General features: G+C 37.0%; 1 pseudogene; it reads left to right on the forward strand.

Annotated features, from left to right (window-relative positions):
* Positions 1–22,642, forward strand: part of LOC148553528 (uncharacterized) — a 49,444-nt pseudogene extending 26,802 nt beyond the window's left edge.
* The last annotated feature ends 1,799 nt before the right edge of the window (positions 22,643–24,441 follow it).

A 24,441-nucleotide genomic window follows, 5' to 3' on the forward strand; every position in this document is an offset into this window, starting at 1 on the left:
AATCCACTCAATTGAGCACAAGATAAACCATAAAATAGTGGTTTATCACTCAGCCTAGACACGCACCAAGTGGGTCCCGGAAGTGGATTTCTGCACTATCTGCACTTAGTTACTCGTTTTCTGTAAATCTAAGTTACTAGTTTAATATAAAAACTACTTTTGGAGATTTATTTTGCAACTCATGATATTTTACACTTCATATTGTATCTTCTACGGCATGAGTCTCTAAACCCCATAGGTGGGGGTGAGGAGCTCTGCTGTGTTTCAATGGATTAATGTAATTACTACTGTTTTCTATTCAATCACGCTTGATTCCATTCTAAGATACTCACTCGTACTTCAATATAGAGAATATGATGATCCATGACACCCATCATTATCCTCAACCTATGAACGCGTGCCTGACAACCACTCCCGTTCTATCTGAGCTCAACGTAGTCATTGGGCAATAGCTTGAGTGCGTATCTCTTGGGTTTCTAATCCACGGACCGAGTCCGGAGGTTAGAACCTTCGTGGTATAGGCTAGAACCAATTGGCAGCATTCCTGGGATCAGAAAGTCTAAACCTTGTCTGTGGTATTCCAAGTAGGATCCGGGAAGAGATGACTGTGACGAGTTTCAAACCTGCGAATGTTAGGCGCAGTGACAGTGTGCAAAAGGACAAGGGTCCTATTCCGACGCTAGTGGGAACCGACAGATGATTAGCCGTGCGGTAGCTGTACATGGTATTTTTCATCCAAGACGAGAAATCCGACAGTTGATTAGCCGTGCAGAGATTGTACCTGGTATTTTTCATCCGAGAGGATCATACAACTTGCCATTGAAGCAAGCCATGCGTGTTTGGAGAAGAAGACAGTAGGAAAGCAGAGATTCAGATGACAGAGCATCTTCGGAACCTCAACCTGTTTCTCATTACTGAATCACAAGTACCATTTATTTCATGTTATTTACTTTTCATAAAAAAAATCATTTTTATCATTAATCTCCTGACTAAGATTTACAAAATAATCATAGCTTGCTTCAAGCCGACAATCTCCGTAGGATCGATCCTTACTCACGTAAGGTATTACTTGGACGACCCAGTGCACTTGCTGGTTAGTTGTGCGGAGTTGTGAAAAGTGTAATCACAATTTCGTGCACCAACTGGCACGGTAAAGAAACCATATTCAGGGTTCACCCCGAGTAACGTTGGGTTTCGGGTAGACAAACGACACATGAGCTCATGGCCTGCACTAGGAACAGTCATGCATCATCTTGTTTGCACATATGAACTTTCTTTGAATTATTTATTGCCATTTCATAATTGTTTATTCTACTTACTTGTTGCATATATTTGTGCCTTGTGTTTCTGTGTTTGTTCTTTTTCCATTTCACGACAACTTAGAGACAAAGATCTTAGGCTCCTTTTTTTTACCTTGCTGAGAACTTTAAGTTCTCACCCTTCTTTTCTTTCTTTTTCCCCCCTCTCCAGATGGGATCGGTAGAGGAGTTCTACGAGTTTCGTCTAATTCTGAGCTATAAGGACACAGTGAGGGACGGAGTCTTCATTTGGAGGACGCTATGGACCCGCATCTACGTTTCACACGAGCCCGAGTTTCATGTCTCTGTATAGTGCCATCTCTTTGACTTTGGCATGACGTACGCGTTTATGCTATCCAAGTTTCACCTACTTGGAGATCAGTCCCCCTCTTCTCGTCTCTTTCTCTTGGTAGGACCACGTGATGAACGGATTTTTAACGATTTAGAATTTCACAAATAAAATCTCGTCGAAGTATAGTTTCTAAACCAACACTAATCCCTTCATAAAAAAATTTGTTTGTCACAAGTACAAACCCCTAAAATTATAAACCGAAGTATTTAAACCTCGGGTCGTTCTCCCTATGAATTACGATAAAGTGCCTTGTTATTAGTTATGAGATGTATTTTGGGGTTTTGGGGATAATAGGCAAGAATATAAATGGCAAAGGAAATAAACTAATAACTAGAAAAGCTCTTGGTAAGGAATGAGAATTAGAAGTCCTATCCTAGTTATCCTTCTCAATTGTGACAACAAATTGTCCATTGCTCCCACTTAGTTAACCTCTAACCATGGAGGAAAGTCAAGTGGATGAATCAATTTGATTCCACAAGTCCTAATCAACTCCTAAGGAAAGACTAGCTTTAGAGGCATTCAAATTAACTAGCAACTTCTAATCTTTAATTAACAAAGGCATTAGATAACTCAAGAGTCACTAATTACTCTACCAAAGCCAAGAGGAGAAAAATCTACACTAAAGCTAAAAGAAGCATTTCATGAAACACATAAAAGGCAATAAAAGTAAACAACATGAATTAAGCAATTCAACAATAAAGGAACATCAATCATAAATTGCATTGAAAGAGAAATAGAAGAGCATCAACATAAAAGTAAAGAATTACAAGAATTAGATGCAAAATTAGAAAGAGGAAAGGTAGAAGAAGAAGAATTACAAAAGGAAAAGTAAATCAAAGCATGAAATTAACCTAGATCTAAGAGATTCTAATCTAGATCTAACCTAATCCTAATTCTAGAGAGAAGTGAGAGATTCTCTCTCTAAAACTAAACTAAACTAATCTAAAGTAAATTAATGTCTAAAAGTATATTGATTCTTTTTCATTCCTTGGTTTAAATAGCATCAGAAATGAGTTGGATTTGGGCCTGGGAAGCCCAGAATTCACCCCTAGCGGATTCACTTTAAGTGGGTCACGTGCGAACATCGACGCGTACGCGCACCTCACATGTACGCGTCGCTTGACAAATTTCCATTCACGTGTACGTGTCATGTGCGCGTACGCATCGCCATGCGACGTCACAGTCCACGCGTGTGCGTCTGTTGCGCGTGCGCGTGGATCTCAGCATCCCAAATCCTTGCTTTTCCATGATTTCTCTACTTTGCATGCTTTTCTCTCCATTCCTTTGATCTATTCCTAGCCTTTTCAATCTAAAATCACTAACACACAAATCAAGGCATCTAGTGGAATCAAAGATGAATCAAAATTGGCAATTAAGGGCCCAAAAAGCATGTTTTCACACTTAAGCACAAATTAGGAGACAATCATGAAACCATGCTATTTCATTAAATAAATGCGGGTAAAAGGTCATAAAATCCCCTAAAATCAATACAAGATAAACCCTAAAAATGGGGTTTATCAACCTCCCCACACTTAAACCAAGCATGTCCTCATGCTTAAACCAAGAGAAAGTAAAGGATATCAACATTTATTCAATGGAATCTAACTAAATGCAATCTACCTATATGCAACTATCTAAATGAATGTAATTGCTTGGCCAAAGTAAATCAATTCCCAAGAGAACATATATGCACAAGGGCCTAGGACTAGCAAGTCTAATCCACAATTGAATTGAGTTATTAAATATTTTTATAAACTTGCAAGAAAAGTGATGATCTTGAGTAGAGACATGTAATGGAGCAATCGATCCCTCACCGGAAGTGTTTGCACTCTATTCGCTCAAGTGTTTAGGGTTGATTCACTCAATTCTCTCCTAATCATGCTTTCCAAGATTTATTTTTCATCTAACAATTAACATTTATTCCATGCATGCATACAAGTATTATGAGGTCTTTTCATAGGTTGTAATGGGGCTAGGGTCAAGGTAGGATGCATATTTGGTCAAGTGAGCTTGAAATTTGGATCTTTGATAAGCTTAAACTTCCCACCTAACCTATGACATCCTATACAATTCCAAACTAACCTAACTACCCATTTTTCACTTTTTCTCATACTCATGCATTTCCTTTTCTTGATCACAACCCATATGCATTGATTCTTATTGAACTTTACTTTGGGGCATTTTGTCCCCTTTTTATTTCTTCCTTTTTCATTTTTTTCTTTCTTTTTTTCTATTTTTTTTTCTTTTCTTTTCCATACTCTTCTTTTTGTTTCTTTTTCTTTTTCTTTCTTTTTCTATTTTTCTTTCTTTCAAACTATATACAAGAACATCAATGCATAAGGTCTATACATTTAATCAATACATACGCATGTACCCAATTCCTAATATTTGTAACAAAAATACAAAATTACCCTTTTATTCAACCAAGGTCCCAAGTTTTTCCACTCTTGAATGTTACACACTCACACTAGCCTAAGCTAATCAAAGATCCAAATAAGGACATTTATTGTTTTTCACTTCAAGGTTTGTAATGTGCTAAATTAAGAACAAGTAGGTCAATCGTAGGCTCAAATTGGCTAACAATGAAAGATAAAAGGTAAGGCTATTTGGGTAAGTGAGCTAAATGAAATGATGGCCTTAATCATATAAATGCATGAATACACAAAATAATGGACATAAAGAATCAAACAAATCAAAGATTATAATCATAGAAAGAGAATAATGCACACAAGAAGGAAAATAAGTGGTTATAAGATGTAACCACACCATTAGGCTCAAATCTCACTAGGTTGTGTGTTCTTAGCTCAAAAATCATATTCCACAATATATATATATATATATATATATATATATATATATATATATATATATATAATTCAAGCAAGTTCTATGAAAAGTTTTCACTCAACTCAATTGAAATGCCCTATAGATAGAAATCTTAAAAAATTTCATTATTTTGATTAAGCTTATTGTGTATATATATGCAAAAATAAGAAAAATGGAAACAAAAATCCTATAAAAGACCAAAAATGAAATGCAAAAGTGTTGGGATTAGAAACTTGTCACCCATGAACGCCGAATGATCGGATGACCTCCCCACACTTAAAAGTTTGCACCGTCCTCGGTGCACTCAAAGATGAGCAAGGGGGTATGGCGACTTTCCGGAATGCTACCTTCAGCTAGTAGATCAACCGGTTGCTGTGTGTTCTTTCTGTCGCTTCTATTTTTGCTTGTGGTGCATCATTCATGAGAAGTAGAAAATAACACCGTAAGATAAGGAGATACCAAAGCAAGGAAGCATAATTATTGGAATGAGGTAAATCACTAGGATTGAGTGAGTAAATTAGTGTGACATTTATGATAGTAGGGATGTGAGTCCCAAATTAGGTGCCTTTTAGAACACACATTAGCATAAAAGGTGATGTCACAAAAGAAGCATGCACTTCACGTATCCTAGTGTGCTTGAGATGCTTTAAGTAAACTTGTAAGGTAAAACAAGCATTAAAGAGGCATGAGAGCATTCAAGCTAAAAGCATATGGATGCATATGATCATGAAGCACAATGCATTTAGATAAATGCACAACATCTATCAAGAAATTTCCTAATCAAAGATTAGGGTTCAAATCACATGGTGGCCAAATCATGCAATTCAAGAAGAGTTACAAGCTCGAAGGCAATTCTCATCACTTGGTGTTCACAAAAGGTAAGCATAAAGAACTCAAAACTAAGTAGCAAAATATGACCTCAATGATAGAGTCCAACAATGAATAACAAAATGATTATGCTAAAATAGCATTCAATTAGTAATAAGCAGCAATATATGGTAAACTAAATCAATAATCCAAAACTTATTATGAAAAAAGAGAAAATAAAATGAAAACTAAACTAAGTTACTAACTAGCTAACCCAACTAACTAAAAGAAGTGGTTATAGATGTTGTTTGGAAGTGTTGGATGAGGGATAGGAGAAGGGAAGAAGAAAAGAGAGTGAAAGAAATGGAAAGAGGATAAGAAAAGAAGTGTAGTGAAGGAAGGGCATCCACGCGTACGCGTGCATGGCACGTGCGCATGGATGATGGTGCAATAGACGCAACGCGTACGAGCAGGTCATGTGTACGCGTGCATGGTAGACCTGAGAGAGGACACGTACGTGTCCATCACGCTTACGCATGGGTTGGTTTGTGCCTCAGGCGCAATGTTCGCACAGTGCACGCGTAACTCTCGGTTTCTGGCTGAAAGGTGGAAATTTAGTATCCACGCATACGCGTGCATGGTGCGTGCGCGTGGATAGGAGAAAATGCTTGATGCAAGCGTACGCGTGGCGTGCGCGTGCGCGTGGGTGGTGCTCTATTTTTCAAAATTTTTCTATGTTTTTGCACCAATCCAAGCACTCCAAACCTCCAAACAGCTACCAAACCACCATAAAACCTTATTCAATCATGATAGACTACCAAATAAACTCAACAAACTAATAAAAATAAGAAATTCAAACTAATTACCAATATGTACAAAAGAGAAAAATGAAAAGAAGTTACCATGGTGGGGTGTCTCCCACCTAGCACTTTTGTTTATTGTCCTTAAGTTGGATTTATGGGGAGCTTCTTATCAAGGTGACTTGTGCTTGAAGCTATCTTTGAACATCCACCAATGCTTGGTCCTCCATTGTGCCCCAAGATTCCTTATTAGTTGCATGATAAACCCCATTTGTAGGATTTATCTTGTGCTTGAATTAGGAGATTTTTATGACCTTTTACCCACATTTATCCAATAAAATAGCATGGTTTCATGATTGTCTCCTAATTTGTGCTTAAGTGTGAAAATATGCTTTTTAGACCTTTAAATTGATGATCTTAATTCACCTTTAATTTCACTAGATGCCTTAATTTGTTTGTTAAGTGATTTCAGGTTGAAAAGGCTAGGAATGAATCAAAGGAGTGAAGAGGAAAGCATGCAAGTGGAGAACACATGAAAAAGCCAAAGATTTGGATATCTTCATCCACGCGCACGCGCACTGTACGAGCACGTGTGGATCGCGAAATCTTCAGGGACACGCACACATACTGTACGCATACGCGCTGGTCTCCGCACGTGATTGTTCAATAGAAAACGTGCCCAGCCATTTCTGAGAGCTGTGGGGCCCAATTTACAACCAACTTTGGCGCCAAAATGCATATAAGGACCAAGGATTGAAGGAAAATCATCATCATTCACACACTTAGCATCATTTACACTCATCAGGATTAGTTTAGAGTTAGTTTCTAGAGAGAGAAGCTCTCTCTTCTCTCTAGAATTAGGATTAGGATTAGGTTTAGTTCTTAGATCTAGGTTTTGATTCATGCTTTCTTCTTCTTCTTCTTCTTCTTCTTCTTAATTCTTTGTTGTTACATTCATGATTCCTCTATTCTTTTGTTGTAATCTCTTCTAGTTTGTTTCTATGCTTTGTTGTAGATCTACTCTTGTTCCTTCTATTCTCTTTCAATTCAATTAGAGGTAATTCATAATAATTGTGCTTCTTTTGATTGTTGTTGTTAATTCTTTGTAATAATTGTTGTTAGATTCTATTTTTGTTGCCAATTTCCTAAGCTTTCCTTTTATGCCTTCCAAGTGTTTGATGAAATGCTTGGTTGGATTTTAGTGTAGATTTTATTCCTCTTGGCCTAGGTAGAGTAATTAGTGACACTTGAGTTATCTAATTCCTTTGTTGATTGATAATTAGAAGTTGCTAATTGATTTGGATACCACTAAAGCTAGTCTTTCCCTTAAGAGTTCGCTAGGACTTGTGGAATCAAGTTAATTCATCCACTGACTTTTCTCCATGGTTAGAGGTTAACTAAGTGGTAGCAATGGACAATTTGTGGTCACAATTGAGGAGGATAACTAGGATAGGACTTCTAGTTCTCATACCTTACCAAGAGCTTTGTTAGTTGTTAGTTTATTTATTTTGCCATTTATGTTTCTTGTCTAAAATCTCAAAAAACCCCAAAACATACTCCATAACCAATAACAAGACACTTTATTGCAATTCCTAGGGAGAACGACCTGAGGTTCCAATACTTCGGTTTATAAATTTAGGGGTTTGTACTTGTGACAAACAATCTTTTGTATGAAAGGACTATTGTTTGGTTTAGAAGCTATACTTGCAACGAGATCTCATTAGAGAAATTCTATACCATCAATAATCCAATCATCAAAATGGCACTGTTGCCGGGGAATTGCAATGGTGTTGTGTTATTGGTTATTGTATATATGTGAATATTGTGAATAGCTTGATTTTTGGCTTGCTTGCTAGTTTTTGCTAGTTTAGGACTTTGTTTCATTATTTCGTATTAGCTTTTGTCTTTATTTTCTATTTTCATCATGAATTCTCACCTTGGCTATGAGTGTGATTACAACTATGTTGTAGGAAATGAGAACTTCAATGAAGATGTGTATCAAGGATGAGACAATCAAAGGTGGGAGGAGCCATATGTACATGATCAATCTTCATGGCAACAACCTCCACCAATACACTATGAACAAGAGCCATTCTTTGATGCATATCAATCCAATGGCTATGGTGAATCCCCTTATCATTTTCAATTACCACCACCATATGCCTATCAGTCATATCCTCAACATGAACCTCAACCATACTCACAAGCCTCTTTTCACCAAACACCTCCATATGACCCTAATTCATATCCACCATATCAACCACCTTTTGAACCACATGAGCCATACATGGAGCCACCATTCCAATATCAATACCCCCAAGAACCACCTCAATATACACCACCACATCCTTACCAAGAAGAACCACCTTCCTATTATGAATCATTTCTCCAAGACAACGAACCCTCCTATCCACTCCAATCCTCAATGGATGAAATTCTTAGCCTTATACTTCAAGGGCAAGGAGAAATACAAAGGAAGACACTAGAATTCGTGGCTACCTTGACCAAGGTAGTAATCACTTTAGCCTCCCAATGCTTGAGAACTCAAAGCAATCCCATGGTCACATGTGGAGGATCAAAAGAAGAGCATAGTATGAAGGAGAGATTGGAAAGTCCGGTGGAGAAGGAGGAATGCCACTTTGTGTTAGAACAATTAGAGGAGCCTATGCTCATTGAAGAAGAGGAAGAAGTGGTTGAAGACTTAGGAGATGCAGAACCACCATTGGAACCTAGAATTGAAGAGAGCCCTCCCAAGAAGAATGAATTTGATGTTGAGGAGGAATGTGCATAACCTCCAAAACAATTTTTGAATGAAGACTTGGAATGAGTGAAGCAAGAATTGAGTTCCCTTGGTAATGAAGACCATGCATCCAATCTTCTTGGTGGTGAATCCTTTGCAAGTGAAAAACCTTCTCCCAATGAGATAGAAAGCAATGTGGAGGTAGATTTCTCTTAACCCCCCATTTATGATTTGAGTGATGGAGAAGAGTTGGATGAAATTGATGAACAAAGGATTGAAGTTGAAGAAGTTTGTGAAGAGGTGGAGGCAATCAAGGAAGAATATAAGGGAGTAGAGCTTGCAAGGACATTGGAGATACCTCTCCCCAAGCCACCACCATCAATTTTTTCATTCATGTGGGTAAATTCCTTATACTTAAGCTTTATAATTCCCCTTGAATATGGTTTGCTTGAGATGGATGGTCAACTTAGAAATATTTGTGGCTTTAAAAGCAAAAGGGAGATGGTTAGTGGTTGGCATTGTAAAGGTTGGTATAGAGCTAGATCGCTTGGGTCTAGGAAAATGCTTGGTCACTTCATTGAGAATTCATCGTGCCTACCACCCGGATGGACTAATAATGATGATCAACTTCAAGACGGGTGTGAAAATAAAGTGTGGGATCCCAGATTACAAAAAGAGGATCAACTTTGGGAGCCCCAAGCTTGTGAAGAATTCCATCAACACTTGGCTCAATCCATGAAAAATCTTGGGGCACAATGGAGAACCAAGCATTGCTGGGAGTTCCAAGATGAATTCAAGCACAAGCCACCTTGAGAGGAGTTCCCCATAAGTCCAACTTAAGGATAATAAACAAAAGTGCTAGGTGGGAGACACCCCACCATGGTAAAATCTTTTCATTTTTCTCTTTTGTACATATTGATAGAATTAGTTTAAATTCATGTTTTGTTTTGTTTGTTGAGTTTATTTGGTAGTTTAGTATGTTAAATAAAGTTTTATGGTGTTTTGGTAGCTGTTTGGAGGTTTAGAATGCTTGGATTGGTGCAAAAACATAGAAAAATTTTGAAAAATAGAGCACCATCCACGCGTACGCGCACTGCACATGTACGCGTGTATTAAGCATTTTCGCCCCTCCACACAGACGCGCCATGTACGCGTACGCGTGGATTGAGAAATTCCACCCCCAAGCCAAAAACCCGAGAGTTGTGTGAACGCTGCGCCTGCATTGTGCCTTTGGCACGAAACCACTCACGTGTACGCGCACCTGACGCGTACACATCACTCTCGAAATAAGCCATCGACACGGACGCGCCATGTACGCGTATGCGTCGCATCCATTGCACCACCATCCACGCGCGCGCGCTATGCACGCTTACGCGCGGATGTCCTCCCTTCATTACATTTCTTTTCTTCTCCTATTTCCATTTCTTTCCTTCTCTTGTCTTCTTCCCTTCTTCTACCCCTCATCCAACACTTCCAAACACCATTGATAACCATTTATTTTAGTTAGTTAATTAGTTAGTTAGTTAGTTAATTAGTTTAGTTTTAGTTTAGTTTTTCATTTCATTATAAGTGTTGGATTATTGATTTTGTTTACTATACATTGCTGCCTCTTATTGCCTAAACGCTATTTTAGCATGAATGTTTTTAGATGTTCATTGTTGGATGTTATTATTGAGTTTATATTTTGCTACTTGATTTTAAGTTCTTCATGCTTACTTTTTTTAAAATACCAAGTGATGAGAATCACCTTCGAGCTTTTAACTCTTCTTGAATTGCATGATTTGGCTACCATGTGATTTGAACCCTATTCTTTGATTAGGCAATCTCTTGATATTGGATGTTGAGCATTTATCTTAATGCATTGTGCTTCTTGATCATATGCATCCATATATATTTGGCTTGGATACTTTTGTGCTTCTTTAATGCTTGTCTTACCTTACAAGTTTACTTAAAGCATCTCAAGCACACTTGGATAAGTGAAGTGCATGCTTCTTTTGTGACATCACTTTTTATGCTAATGTGTATTCTAAAAGGTGCCCAATTTAGAATTCACACACCTTTTTGTCATTAATGTCACACTAATTCACTCACTCAATTCTAGTGATTAGTACCTCATTCCAACAATGTATGCTTCCTTACTTTTGTATTTTCTCATCTTATGGTGTTATTTTATACTTTTCATGACAATGCACCACAAGCAAAAATAGAAGCAAGACAAAGAACATGCAGCAACCGGTTGACCTACCAGCTGAAAGTAGCAACCCGGAGAGTCGTCGTACCCCCTTGTTCATCTTTGAATGTACCGAGGACAGTGCAAACTTTTAAGTGTAGGGAGGTCGTCCAACCAGTCGACGATTTTGGGTGAGAAATTTCTAATCTCACACTTTTGCATTTCATTTTAGGTTTTTAGGATTTTTTACTTGCATTTTCTTATTTTTGCATATATATACATAATAAGCTTAGTCAAAATAATGAAATTTTTTAAGATTTCTATCTATAGGGCACCAATTGATTTGAATAAAAACCTTTCATAGAACTTGCTTGAATTATATATATATATTGTGGACCATATTTTTGAGCTAAGAACACAAGCTTGCGAGTTTTGAGTCTAATGGTGTGGTTACATCTTATAACCACTTATTTTCCTTCTTGTGAGCATTATTCTCTTTCTATTATTGTAATCTTTGATTTGTTTGATTCTTTATTTCCATTATTTTGTGTATTCATGCATTTATATGATTGAGGCCATCATTTCATTTAGCTCACTTACCCAAATAGCCTTACCTTTTATCTTCCATTATTAGCCAATTTGAGCCTACGATTAACCCACTTTGTTCTTAATTTAGCACATTACAAGCCCTAAAGTAAAAAATAATAAAAGTCCTCTATTTGAATCTTTGATTGGCTTAGGCTAGTGTGTGTGTCATTCAAGTGTGGGAAAACTTGGGATATTGGGTGAATAAAAAGGGTATTTTTGTATTTTTGTTGTAAATATTGGGAATTGGGTATATGCTCATGTATTAATCAAATGTTAGACCTTATGCATTGATGTTCTTGTATATAGTTCGAAAGAAAGAAAAAAATGAGAAAGACAAAAGAAAAAAAATATGGAAAAGAAAAAAAAAGAAATAAAAAGGGGACAAAATGTCCCAAAGTAAAGTTCAATAAAATCAATGCATATGTGTTGTGAAATGAAAAGAAAATGCATGAGTATGAGAAGAAAAAAAGTGAAAAATGGGTAGTTAGGTTAGTTTGGAATTGTATAGGATGTCATAGGTTAGGTGGGAAGTTTAAGCTTATCAAAGATTCAAATTTCAAGTCCACTTGACCAAATATGTATCTTACCTTGACCCTAGCCCCACTACAACCAATGAAAAAACCTCATGATATGTGTATGCATACATGAAATATATGTTGATTGTTAGAAAAAAAACAAATATTAGAAAGCATGATTAGGGGAGAATTGAGTGAATCAACCCTAAATACTTGAGCGAATAGAGTGCAAACACTACCGGTGAGGGTTCGATGACTCAATTACATGTTTTCACCTATGATCATCTCTTCATGCAAGTTTGTAAAAATATTTAATAGCTTCAATTCAATTGTGGTTTGGCATGGTTATTAATACCCTTAGACCTTGTGCTTATATATGTTCTCTTGGGAATTGATTTATTTTGACCAAGCAAGTGCATTCATGTAGATAGTTGCATATAGTTTAGGTTGCATTTAGTTAGATTTCATTGAATAAATGTTGACACCCTTTGCTTTCTCTTGGTTTAAGCATGAGGACATGCTTGGTTTAAGTGTGGGGAGGTTGATATACCCCATTTGTAGGGTTTATCTTGTGCTTGATTTAGGAGATTTTATGACCTTTTACCCACATTTATCCAATGAAATAGCATGGTTTCATGATTGTCTCCTAATTTGTGCTTAAGTGTGAAAATATGCTTTTTAGACCTTTAATTTGATGATCTTAATTCACCTTTGATTCCACTAGATGCCTTGATTTGTTTGTTAAGTGATTTCAGGTTGAAAAGGCTAGGAATGAATCAAAGGAGTGAAGACGAAAGCATGCAAGTGGAGAACACATGAAAAAGCTAAAGATTTGGATATCTTCATCCACGTGCACGCGCACTGTACGTGCACGCGTGGATCGCGAAATCTTCAGGGATGCACACGCGCACTGTATGCGTACGCACCGGTCTCCGCACGTGATTTTTTAATAGAAAACGTGCCCAGCAATTTCTGAGAGCTGTGGGACCCGGTTTAAAACCAACTTTGGCGCCAAAATGCATATAAGGACCAAGCATTGAAGGGGAATCATCATCATTCACACACTTAGCATCATTTACACTCATTAGGATTAGTTTAGAGTTAGTTTCTAGAGAGAGAAGCTCTCTCTTCTCTCTAGAATTAGGATTAGGTTTAGGTTTAGTTCTTAGATCTAGGTTTTGATTCATGCTTTCTTCTACTTCTTCTTCTTAATTCTTTGTTGTTACATTCATGATTCCTCTATTCTTTTGTTCTAATCTCTTCTAGTTTATTTCTATGCTTTGTTGCAGATCTACTCTTGTTCTTTCTATTCTCTTTCAATTCAATTAGAGGTAATTCATAGTAATTGTGCTTCTTTTGATTGTTGTTGTTAATTCTTTGTAATAATTGTGGTTAGATTCTATTTTTGTTGCCAATTTCCTAAGCTTTCCTTTTATGCCTTCCAAGTGTTTGATGAAATGCTTGGTTGGATTTTAGTGTAGATTTTATTCCTCTTGGCCTAGGTAGAGTAATTAGTGACGCTTGAGTTATCTAATTTCTTTGTTGATTGATAATTAGAAGTTGCTAATTGATTTGGATACCACTAAAGTTAGTCTTTCCCTTGGGAATTGGCTAGGACTTGTAGAATCAAGTTAATTCATCCACTTGACTTTCCTCCATGGTTAGAGGTTAACTAAGTCGTAGCAATGGACAATTTGTGGTCACAATTGAGGAGGATAACTAGGATAGGACTTCTAGTTCTCATACCTTACCAAGAGCTTTGTTAGTTGTTAGCTTATTTCTTTTGCCATTTATGTTTCTTGTCTAAAATCTCAAAAAACCCCAAAACATACTCCATAACCAATAACAAGACACTTTATTGCAAATCCCAGGGAGAACGACCCGAGGTTCCAATACTTCGGTTTATAAATTTAGGGGTTTGTACTTATGACAAACAATCTTTTGTATGAAAGGACTATTGTTTGGTTTAGAAACTATACTTGCAACGAGATCTCATTAGAGAAATTCTATACCATCAATAATCCGTTCATCATTGCACCAAGTGTTGATGGAGTTCTTCACAAGCTTGGGGCTCCCAAAATTGATTCTCCTTGTGCGATCCGGGATCCCACACTTTATTTTTACGCCCGTCTTGAAGTTGATCATTATTAGTCCATCCGGGTGGCATGACTTTAGAATTCTAATGTAAGCGACCAAACATCCTCCTAAACCCAAGCAATCTAGTACTATATCAACCCTTGCTATTATGCTTTGAACATGTCACCATAACCATCTCCCTCTTGCTCTAAAAGCCACAAATATTTCTAAGTTGACCTTCCGTCTTAAGCAAACCATATTCAAGAGGAATTATAAAGCTTAAGTATAAGGAATTTACCCACTTGAATGAAAGAATGGATGGTGATGGCTTGGGGAGGGCTGTCTCTAATATCCTTACAAGCTCTACTTGCTTATAGTCTTCCTTATCAACCTTCACCTCTTTACAAACTTCTTCACTTTCAATCCTTTGTTCATCAATTTCATCTAACTCTTCTCCATCACTCAAATTATAAATGAGAGGTTGAGAGAAATCTACCTCCACATTGCTTTCTATCTTATTAGGAGAAAGTTCTTAAAACTCAAAGGATTCACCACCAAGTAAATTGGATGCATGATCTTCATCTCCAAGGGGACTCAATTCTTGCTCCATTCCTTCCAAGTCTTCATTTAAAAATTGTTTTGGAGGTTGTGCACTCTCCTCCTCAACATCAAATTCAATCATTTTGGAGAGGTTCTCTTCGACTCTAAGTTCCCAAGGAGGTTCCGCATCTCCTAAGTCTTCAACCACTTCTTCCTCTTCTTCAATGATCATAGGCTCCTTCAATTGCTCTAATACAAAATAGCATCCCTCATTTTCACCGGATTTTTCAATCTCTCCTTCATGCTATGCTTTTCAATTAATTCTCCACATGTGACCATGGGAGTACTTTGAGTGCTCAAGTATTGGGAGGCTAAAGTGCTTACTACCTTGGTCAAGGTAGCCACAAACTTTAGTGTCTCCCTTTGTATTTCTCCTTGCCCTTGAAGTATAAGGCTAAGGATTTCATCCATTAAGGATTGGAGTGGATAAAAGGGTTCATTGTCTTGGAGAAAGGGTTCATAATAGGAAGGTGGTTCTTCTTGGTAAGGGTATGGTGGTGTATATTGAGGTAGTTCTTGGGAGTATTGATATTGAAATGGTGGTTCCATGTATGGCTCATATGGTTCATAAGGTGGTTGGTATTGTGTATATGGGTTAGGGTCATGTGGAGTTGTTTGGTGAAAAGAGGCTTGTGAGTATGGTTGAGGTTCATGTTGAGGATATGACTCGTAGGTATATGGTGGTGGTTCTTGAAAGTCACAAGGAGATTCACGATAGCCATTGGATTGATATGCATCAAAGAATGGCTCTTGTTCATAGTCTATTGGTGGAGGTTGTTGCCATGAAGATTGATCATTTGCATATGGCTCCTCCCACCTTTGATTATCCCATCCTTGATACACATCCTCCTTGTAGTCCTTATTTCCTACAACATAGTTAGAACCAAACTCATAGCAAAAGTGAGAATTCATGATGAAAAGAGAAAATAAGAACAAAAGCTAATAAGAAGTAATGAAAAAAATCATAAAACTAGCAAAAACTAACAAGCAATCCAAAAAAATCAAGTTATTCACAATATTCACATATATACAATAACCAATAACATAACATCATTGTAATTCCCCGGCAACGGCACCATTTTGATGAACGGATTTTTGACGGTTTAGAATTTCACAAATGAAATCTCGTCGAAGTATAGTTTCTAAACCAACACTAATCCCTTCATACAAAAATTTGTTTGTCACAAGTACAAACCCCTAAAATTATAAAACGAAGTATTTAAACCTCGGGTCGTTCTCCCTAGGATTTGCGATAAAGTGCCTTGTTATTGTTTATGAGATGTATTTTGGGGTTTTGGGGGTAATAGGTAAGAAATATAAATGGCAAAGGAAATTAACTAACAACTAGAAAAGCTCTTGGCAAGGAATGAGAATTAGAAGTCCTATCCTAGTTATCCTTCTCAATTGTGACAACAAATTGTCCATTGCTCCCACTTAGTTAACCTCTAACCATGGAGGAAAGTCAAGTGGATGAATCAATTTGATTCCTCAAGTCCTAATCAACTCCTAAGGAAAGACTAGCTTTAGAGGCATTTAAATTAACTAGCAACTTCTAATCTTTAATCAACAAAGGCATTAGATAACTCAAGAGTCACTAATTACTCTACCAAAGCCAAGAGGAGAAAATTCTACACTAAAGTTAAAAGAAGCATTTCATCAAACACATAAAAGGCAATAAAAGTAAACAACATGAATTAAGCAATTCAACAATAAAGCAACGTCAATCATAAATTGCATTGAAAGAGAAATAGAAGAGCATCAACATAAAAGTAAAGAATTACAAGAATTAGATGCAAAAATAGAAAGAGGAAAGGTAGAAGAAGAAGAATTACAAAAGGAAAAGTAAATCAAAACATGAAATTAACCTAGATCTAAGAGATTCTAATCTAGATCTAACCTAATCCTAATTCTAGAGAGAAGTGAGAGCTTCTCTCTCTAAAACTAACTTTCCCTCCAAAACTAATCTAAAGTAAACTAATGTCTAAAAGTATATTGATTCTTCTTCATTCCTTGGTTTAAACAGCATCAGAAATGAGTTGGATTTGGGCCTAGGAAGCCCAGAATTCGCCCCCAGCGGATTCACTTTAAGTGGGTCACGTGCGAACATCGACGCGTACACGCACGTCACGCGTACACGTCGCTTGACAAATTTCCATCCACGCGTACGCGTCATGTGCGCGTACGCATTGCCATGCGATGTCACAATCCAGCGTGCGCGTCTGCTGCGCGTGCGCATAGGTCTCAGCATCCCAAATCCTTGCTTTTCCATAATTTCTCCACTTTGCATGCTTTTCTCTCCATTCCTTTGATCCATTCCTAGCCTTTTCAATCTGAAATCACTAACACACAAATCAAGTAATCTAGTGGAATCAAAGGTGAATCAAAATTGGCAATTAAGGGCCCAAAAAGCATGTTTTCACACTTAAGCACAAAAATCATGCTATTTCATTGAATAAATGTGGGTAAAAGGTCATAAATTTCCTAAAATAAATATAAGATAAATCCTAAAAATGGGGTTTATCACCACGCTGCGATTTGCTTCTCCCGGATGCTCTGCACGCATATGAGACTAACTTAGATCTTGTGAAGCACCTTCCTATTTTCGCACCTCAGCCCATCGAGTCTGACGACCTTCAGGAATTCGTGGCAGCAGCTATGTAGGCCAACCCTTTGGACGATTTTTCCGTCTGGAATGATGAGTCAGAGGAGGACTCAGAGTCCGACGAGGAGCCGCTTCCCGAGAGATCTTGGGCCGATTATTAGGAGGAGGTTCAGAGGTCACTCCAGAGATAGGCACGGCAGATCTTCTACTCCCTTTTGGTGATCTTAGTACTACTTTCCCCTCACTTTTGTAGTATATATTTTTTTCTCAAAGGGGTAGGACCTCCTAATAGATCAGTTCTAGTCTAGAGAATCCGTATGACGGTTGGGATTGTCTTCCCTTTTTTATGTATATAACCTGGTGTAGTACTAGGCATTTTTAATTGATGACATGTATCTCCAAGTTTATTTCATATGTATATCTGTAAATATGCATATATATGTATATTTTCTACTACCATGTATTTATTTGCGATATAACTTTAAGTATTAGCCTTGTGAACATCTAAATGATTTTTCATGATTAATAAGTTAACCACACTAAACCGATAAAGGCTTATATTAACAATTGCTTATGACATTCGAGTCTAGAGCCAAGTAGGTCCTTACAACAAGTAACACCTAAACGTTTGGCATCGGTCATGATGTGTCAAAAGTTAGGTTATTACAATTAGTGTAAGACACAGAGGAGATCTATCAGTCGAATTTATACTGTATTGCCTTTCGAAGGAGAAAAATTCTATTTGCATATTCTGCTATCTAATGTTAGAGGACCAACCAGTTGAGATGACTTGCTAAAATGAATGGGGTCCAATATTCGTCCTTCAAGCAATCTGCTCAACACCGAGGATTGTTATAGAGTGACAATAGCATTCGTGCATGTTTGGTTGAGACTTTTGTTTTACGATTGCCATGTGCTTTACGAAGGTTGTTTGCAACCATCTTAATATTTTGTGAGCCTACAGATGTAAAAAGTCTATGGGATGAATTTTTTTCATATGTAGTGGATGTTTATCCGTCAACCAGTACTACAACAGCTTTAACAAATCAGCTACTCAGCGATATAAATGATATCTTCCTTTAGCACGAAAAATGTAACACCCTTACTATCTGAATGTTATGCTTCTGACTGCACCACTCTGATAGCTAGGATATTATGACGACTTTTATACTTAATAATAATAAAATTTGAGCCTTTAACTCGAATACCAAATCGCTATTTCTTTGAGAAATCAGAAGTTCTTTTTATAAAGCTAGTACCCTTGATGGGTGGTAAATGTCCTAGTTTTAGAGAAGATGCTACTGAAATTTTTATAAAACTCTGAGATTTTGTTTGGACTATTATTTAAAGGAAACTTTGGTTTAAGAATCATAATATTTGATTTTGGTTTTATTATGAAAAGATGATTTATTATGAGGTTGATTTGAGACTTTGTTTTGGTAAAAAGAAGTTTTATGAAAGAAAAATGGATCTGAATTGTTCTTAAAAGAAAGATTTTAATATTTGGAATACCTGGGCAGTATGCAAGAGTTGTCGCTTATTCCCACTTGCTTCGGCCAAGGATTTAAAGAAATATTTGGTTTTGAATGTGAATTTTGACCTGTTAAGGATTGTGGTGGTGTACTGCTTGTCCAGTGTCGCAATGTCTGTAGGGATCGTAGTGGTGTACTGCCCACAAATGGTGGGGATCGTGATTATTTACCGCCCACGTGTGTGCTATTTTCTAATTGAAAATATCTGTGGAGATTGAGGTGGTATACCATCCGCAGATGGTGGGGATCGAGGTGGTTTACCGCTCACGATGTGAAGATTGTGGTATTGTACCGCTCACCGATTTTTAAGAGGACGACATCCGGGTTAGCTACCGAATGTGTCGGGTTCTGGCAAAGTAATCGACACGTGAACTGATGGCCAGTAGGACATGCATGCATCATATTGCATTTGTGTGATTTGTTTGGGTGTGCTTAAGTATTTTGGTTGAATTCTCTTTAACTAGTAACTGTGATACTTGCTGTAACTGTTCTTTTTATGTGTTTGCCTTGAATTTGTTTGTGTTTGTGATTGATTCTGTTTGAGATTGAGTTTCGATGGTGAATTGTTTTAAATTGTGTCACAGGCCGAGGTGATTTAATTTGGGCTAGAGGCCGAGATTTGATTTTATATTGAGCCGAAGGCCGTGATTGGTTATGTTTGGGCCGGAGGCTATGATTGATTGGATCAGTGGTAAGTTTTGGTTAAAATGTTATTTTGCATGAAATTTTTGTAAGCAAAATACAAATTTTATATTTGAATAATAAACTAATAATCACTGCGTTTTGAAAATAGTTTTATTTTAAATATCTTCTTACGACAATTCTTAAAACCTCTTACTGAAAACCCTTTCGAGGACAATGTTCTCACTCCCCTACAGACTTCTCTTTTCAGGACGGACGAGGAAGTTGATGAAGTCTTTTCTTATAAGTCCTTAGCGGAGCTGTTTCTGGTACATATATTCGTCATAGTTTTCCCTCGCCTTTGTGATTAGAATTTTGTAAGAGGGATAGAAGCTGTATGATATGTATGTATCTAACATTTGTAAGTTACTTGCATAAGAAGTTTTGTATATATGCATATGCATATTTGTTTTCAAATAAAAAGAACTTCTGATTTTTCAAAGAAATAGCGATCCGGTATTTGAGTTAAAGGCTCATATTTTATTATTATTAAGTATAGAAGTCATCATAATTTCCTAGTTATCAGAGTGGCACAGCCAGAAGCGTGACATTCTGATAGTGAGGGTGTTACAGAAAATAGATTACACAATACGATTTGCTCATTCTAACTTCTAAAAATGACAATAACAACTTGATACTCAGAGATATCTAAGAAGAACTATCCGTCGAAGCACCCCGGGAAGACCTGTGTTCCATAGAAAGATTGAACAATGACCAATGTAAAGCTTTCAAGTGCAATATGAATACAATTAATTGAAGAAAAAGTGGAGTGTTCTTTGTTGATGGGCCGGGAGGAGCAGGCAAAACATTTCTTTACAGAGCTATAATTGCAGAATTGAGAAATAAAGGTCATATTGTCTTAGTAATTGCATTGTCAGGAATAGCTGCAATATTATTGCTTGAAGGTCGAACAGCTCATTCTAGGTTTAAGATCCCAATCAATGCATAACCATCCTCCATTTGCAACAAAAGCAAACAATCAGATCTTGCAAAGCTGATTAGACAAACAACGACAATAATTTGAGATGAAGCACCGATGGCAAATAACGAATCGGTGCAATCAATAAACCGTACTTTGAGAGACATATTAGAAAATAATATACCATTTATATTATTTGTCATTTATGGGCTTCCATAATTAAGTGTCATTTATGGGCTTCCACTCAAATTCTCCATTTGCGACAAAATATGCGATCTTCTAATAATCATATTTTTGTTGTGTATCTTATGCGCATTGGTGATGGAATTGAGCCTACTATACATGAAGACTTTGTACGGATACAAGCAAATATGACAATTCCGTGAAAAAGTGAAATATTGTTACACAACTTAATAGAAGAAACATTTCCAAACTTACAATCTCATGGGTAGGACGCATCTTACATGGTAGAAAGGACAATATTGACATAAAAAAATCATGCTATACAACATCTTAATCATATAATTATCAACCAATTTTCAGGAGATGAATAAAATTTAGTATCATTTGATGAGGTAGAAGGAGATGCTAATAATTTATATCAACAAGAATACCTTAACTCAATTTCTACAGGCGGGTCGCCATCTCATGTGTTGAAGGTAGAAAAAAGGTGCACCTTTGATATTATTGAGAAACATAGTACCTAAGGCCGGCTTATGTAATGGTACAAGGTTACTATATTGTGGAACTTTTCAAAACATGTTAGATGTAGAAATTTTAACCGGCCATCACTGTGAAAAAGGAGCTTTCTTGCCTCGGATAAAACACAAAACAACAGAAAATTCAAAACTACCCTTTATACTTATCAGGAAGTAATTTTCTGTAAGGTTGAATTTTGCAATAATAATAAATAAATTACAAGGATAGACCATTCCTAAAGTAGGGATCTATATATCTTCCTAAATATATGTTTAGCCATGGACAATTATATGTTGCTCTATATCGAAGTGTTTCTCAGTCAACTACAAAAATTTTAATCAAAGAAGAAAAAATAGATGGAATAAGTGGAGAATTTACTAAAAATGTGAGTTTTAAAGAAATTTGTTACTTTCACCACAGGTAATTTATGTTCTTAGTAAATGCGTGTAGTTACTTCTTGGTATAATTTAGTCTTCATATAATTTTAATCTTCAAATTTTTTCATTGATATAGATATTTTTGTGTACAAACTTCAATTTGTTGACGACTAATGACTTATATTTTTTTAATAGACAAATTGATTTCAAAGAAGCTCATCAATATATGCCAGGAAATAAGGACAAGGAATTTGAAACATTTGTTTTACTCAAGAGGTACATACTAATTATCATTAATTGAGATATACTAGAAATATATTAACAATATCAATTACATGAAGAAGGATTCCAAAGTCTCTAGAGTGCATGGAAAGATAAGAAATCAATTGCATCAATCGAACTAATAGACAATAAAGGAATTTTTTAATTAATTACTGTGAAAATTGCGTTAAATATACATACTTCTATGTTAGTAATCATAATTATATATTATCTAATAGGATTCATCCCCTTGAAATTTATTCTATTAATTGAGGATGTACAGTTAAAACAAACAAGACTGAATTTTGGAAGATGATAAAAAAAAAGAAATACTACTCCAAGAAAATACAAGATAATGCAATCACTGTAATCAAAATGTTATATATATGCCTATTATCTATCCCCTTCTATCTTCTTCTTCTATTATATATATGCCTATTATCACTACCCTATCATCATAGAGTGCATGAGGCAGAGAAGAGGTCCAAGACCGTTCTGAAGTCTAGATTCATGGTTTACGCATGAAGGCTTTCTCAGCTTTGTGAAAGAGGAATGGAGAGGTTTGGGAGAGATGCAGTTCACAGACAAGTTGAAGGCTTTGACGATCCCGTTAGAGAATTGGCATAAGGCTAAATTTGGGGATATGGACAAGAAGATTACGAAGTTTGAGGAAGAAATCAAGAAGATTGATGATTTGGTTAGTAATGGGGTGTATGATGGAACGATGGAGGCTAGAAGAAAGGCGCTGGTTACCTGCTGTGAGAGATGGTATGTCAGGAAAGAAGTCCATTGGAAATAGATGTCCTGGTCTCGGCAAGCAAAGGAGATGGACAAAACTACAAGGTACTTTCACAACATAGCTTCAGCAAGAAGGAGGAATAATCGGATAGATGCACTGTTAATCAACGGCAGACTGGTCAGAAACCAAGCCAGAATAAAAATTGCTATTAACGAATTCTACAAAGAATTATATCACCAGGATAAGTCTCCTCTGATGAGCTTCGGAGATAGTCTGGTAAGTAGGATAAGGCAGGAAGATTTTGTAAATCTGGAGGCGCTACCGACAGTGGAGGAGATCAGAGAAGCTGTGTGGGATTGTGAGTCTTCTAAGGCACCAGGTTACGATGGGTACAACATGAATTTTGTCAAGAGGTATTGGGGTGAGATTGGATCGGAATTCACGACTGCAGTATCTTTCAAACGTCAAGGTTACCAACAGACTCCAACATCACTTGGGTGGCGCTGGCTCCTAAATTCATTGGAGCAAAGGAGATATAAGATCTGCAACCTATAAGCATGGTTGGGTGCGTTTACAAGGTTATCTCTAAGGTTTTGGTTAAGAGGATGAGATCAGTGATGCCAGCATTAGTAGGAGAAACTCAGAGTGCTTTTGTAAGGGGCAGAAAAATTCATGATGGGGCACTTATCGCATGTGAAACGGTAAACTGGTTTAAGCTGAGAAAAAAGGAGGCAGCAATAATCAAGTTAAATTTCCAAAAAGCATATGATAGAGTCAAGTGGAGCTTGGTGGACATTGTTTTGCAGAAGATGGGGTTTGGATATAGATGTAGATCGTGGGTTATGGAGTGTGTGACCACAGCATCTATGTCGGTTCTGATAAATGGATCGCCATCCAAGCCGTTCAAGATGGAAAGAGGTCTGAGACAAGGTGACCTGCTTTTTCCGTTCTTATTTGTACTGGTTGTGGATGTTCTACATCGATTGGTGGGAGAGGCAGTCAGGAACGGGCGTATATCACCTTTGTTGGTGGGGAGAGATGGTGTAGCACTGTCACATCTTCAGTTTGTTGATGACACAATTCTGTTCTGTCCACCAGAGGATGACACAATCATGAATTACAAGCGGCTGTTGAGATGCTTTGGGTTGATGTTAGGACTCAGCATTAATTTTGACAAGTCGAGCTTCATTCCGATAAATTGTGAAGAACATTGGATCCAAAATATGTACCAATTGTTGGGGTGTATGGGTGAGACCCTTCCAGTCAAGTACCTAGGTATTCCCTTAGGTGCAAATCCAAGGCTGGTGAAGACCTGGAAGTCAATAATAGACAAAGTAGAGGAGAAGCTCAGTCTATGAAATGCTAAACTTCTGAATAAGGCTGGAAAGCTGGTGCTGCTTAAATCGGTATTAAATAGTCTGCCTGTGTATTATTTGAGTTTGTTCAAGATGCCGAAAGCTGTTGCTGAGAAATTGATTTCACTGCAAAGAAGGTTCTTGTGGAGTAAGGATGATGGTAGTAATAGAATGGCATTAGTAAGATGGGAAGCGGTGCAGGAGATGCACGGAAACTTGTCTCTCAACAATTTCCCTCGGCAAGTATACCGAATTGTCATCAAGTAAAAACTCATAATAGAGTGAGGTCGAATCCCACAGGGATTGATTGGTCAATCAACTTTAATTAGAGGAATGTTCAAGTTGAGCTAAGCAGAATTTGATGTGAGAGTTGCAGGGAATTAAATGGCGGGAAAGTAAATAGCAGAAAATATAAATACTTGAAATAAAGAGCTGAATGTAAATGGCGGAAAGTAAATTGCAGAATCTTAAATGGGGATTTGGGAAGATGAGCATAAAAGTAAA

Source organism: Arachis ipaensis, chromosome B7, assembly GCF_059453495.1.
Source record: "Arachis ipaensis isolate K30076 ecotype BB chromosome B7, ASM5945349v1, whole genome shotgun sequence".
Taxonomy (NCBI): domain Eukaryota; kingdom Viridiplantae; phylum Streptophyta; class Magnoliopsida; order Fabales; family Fabaceae; genus Arachis; species Arachis ipaensis.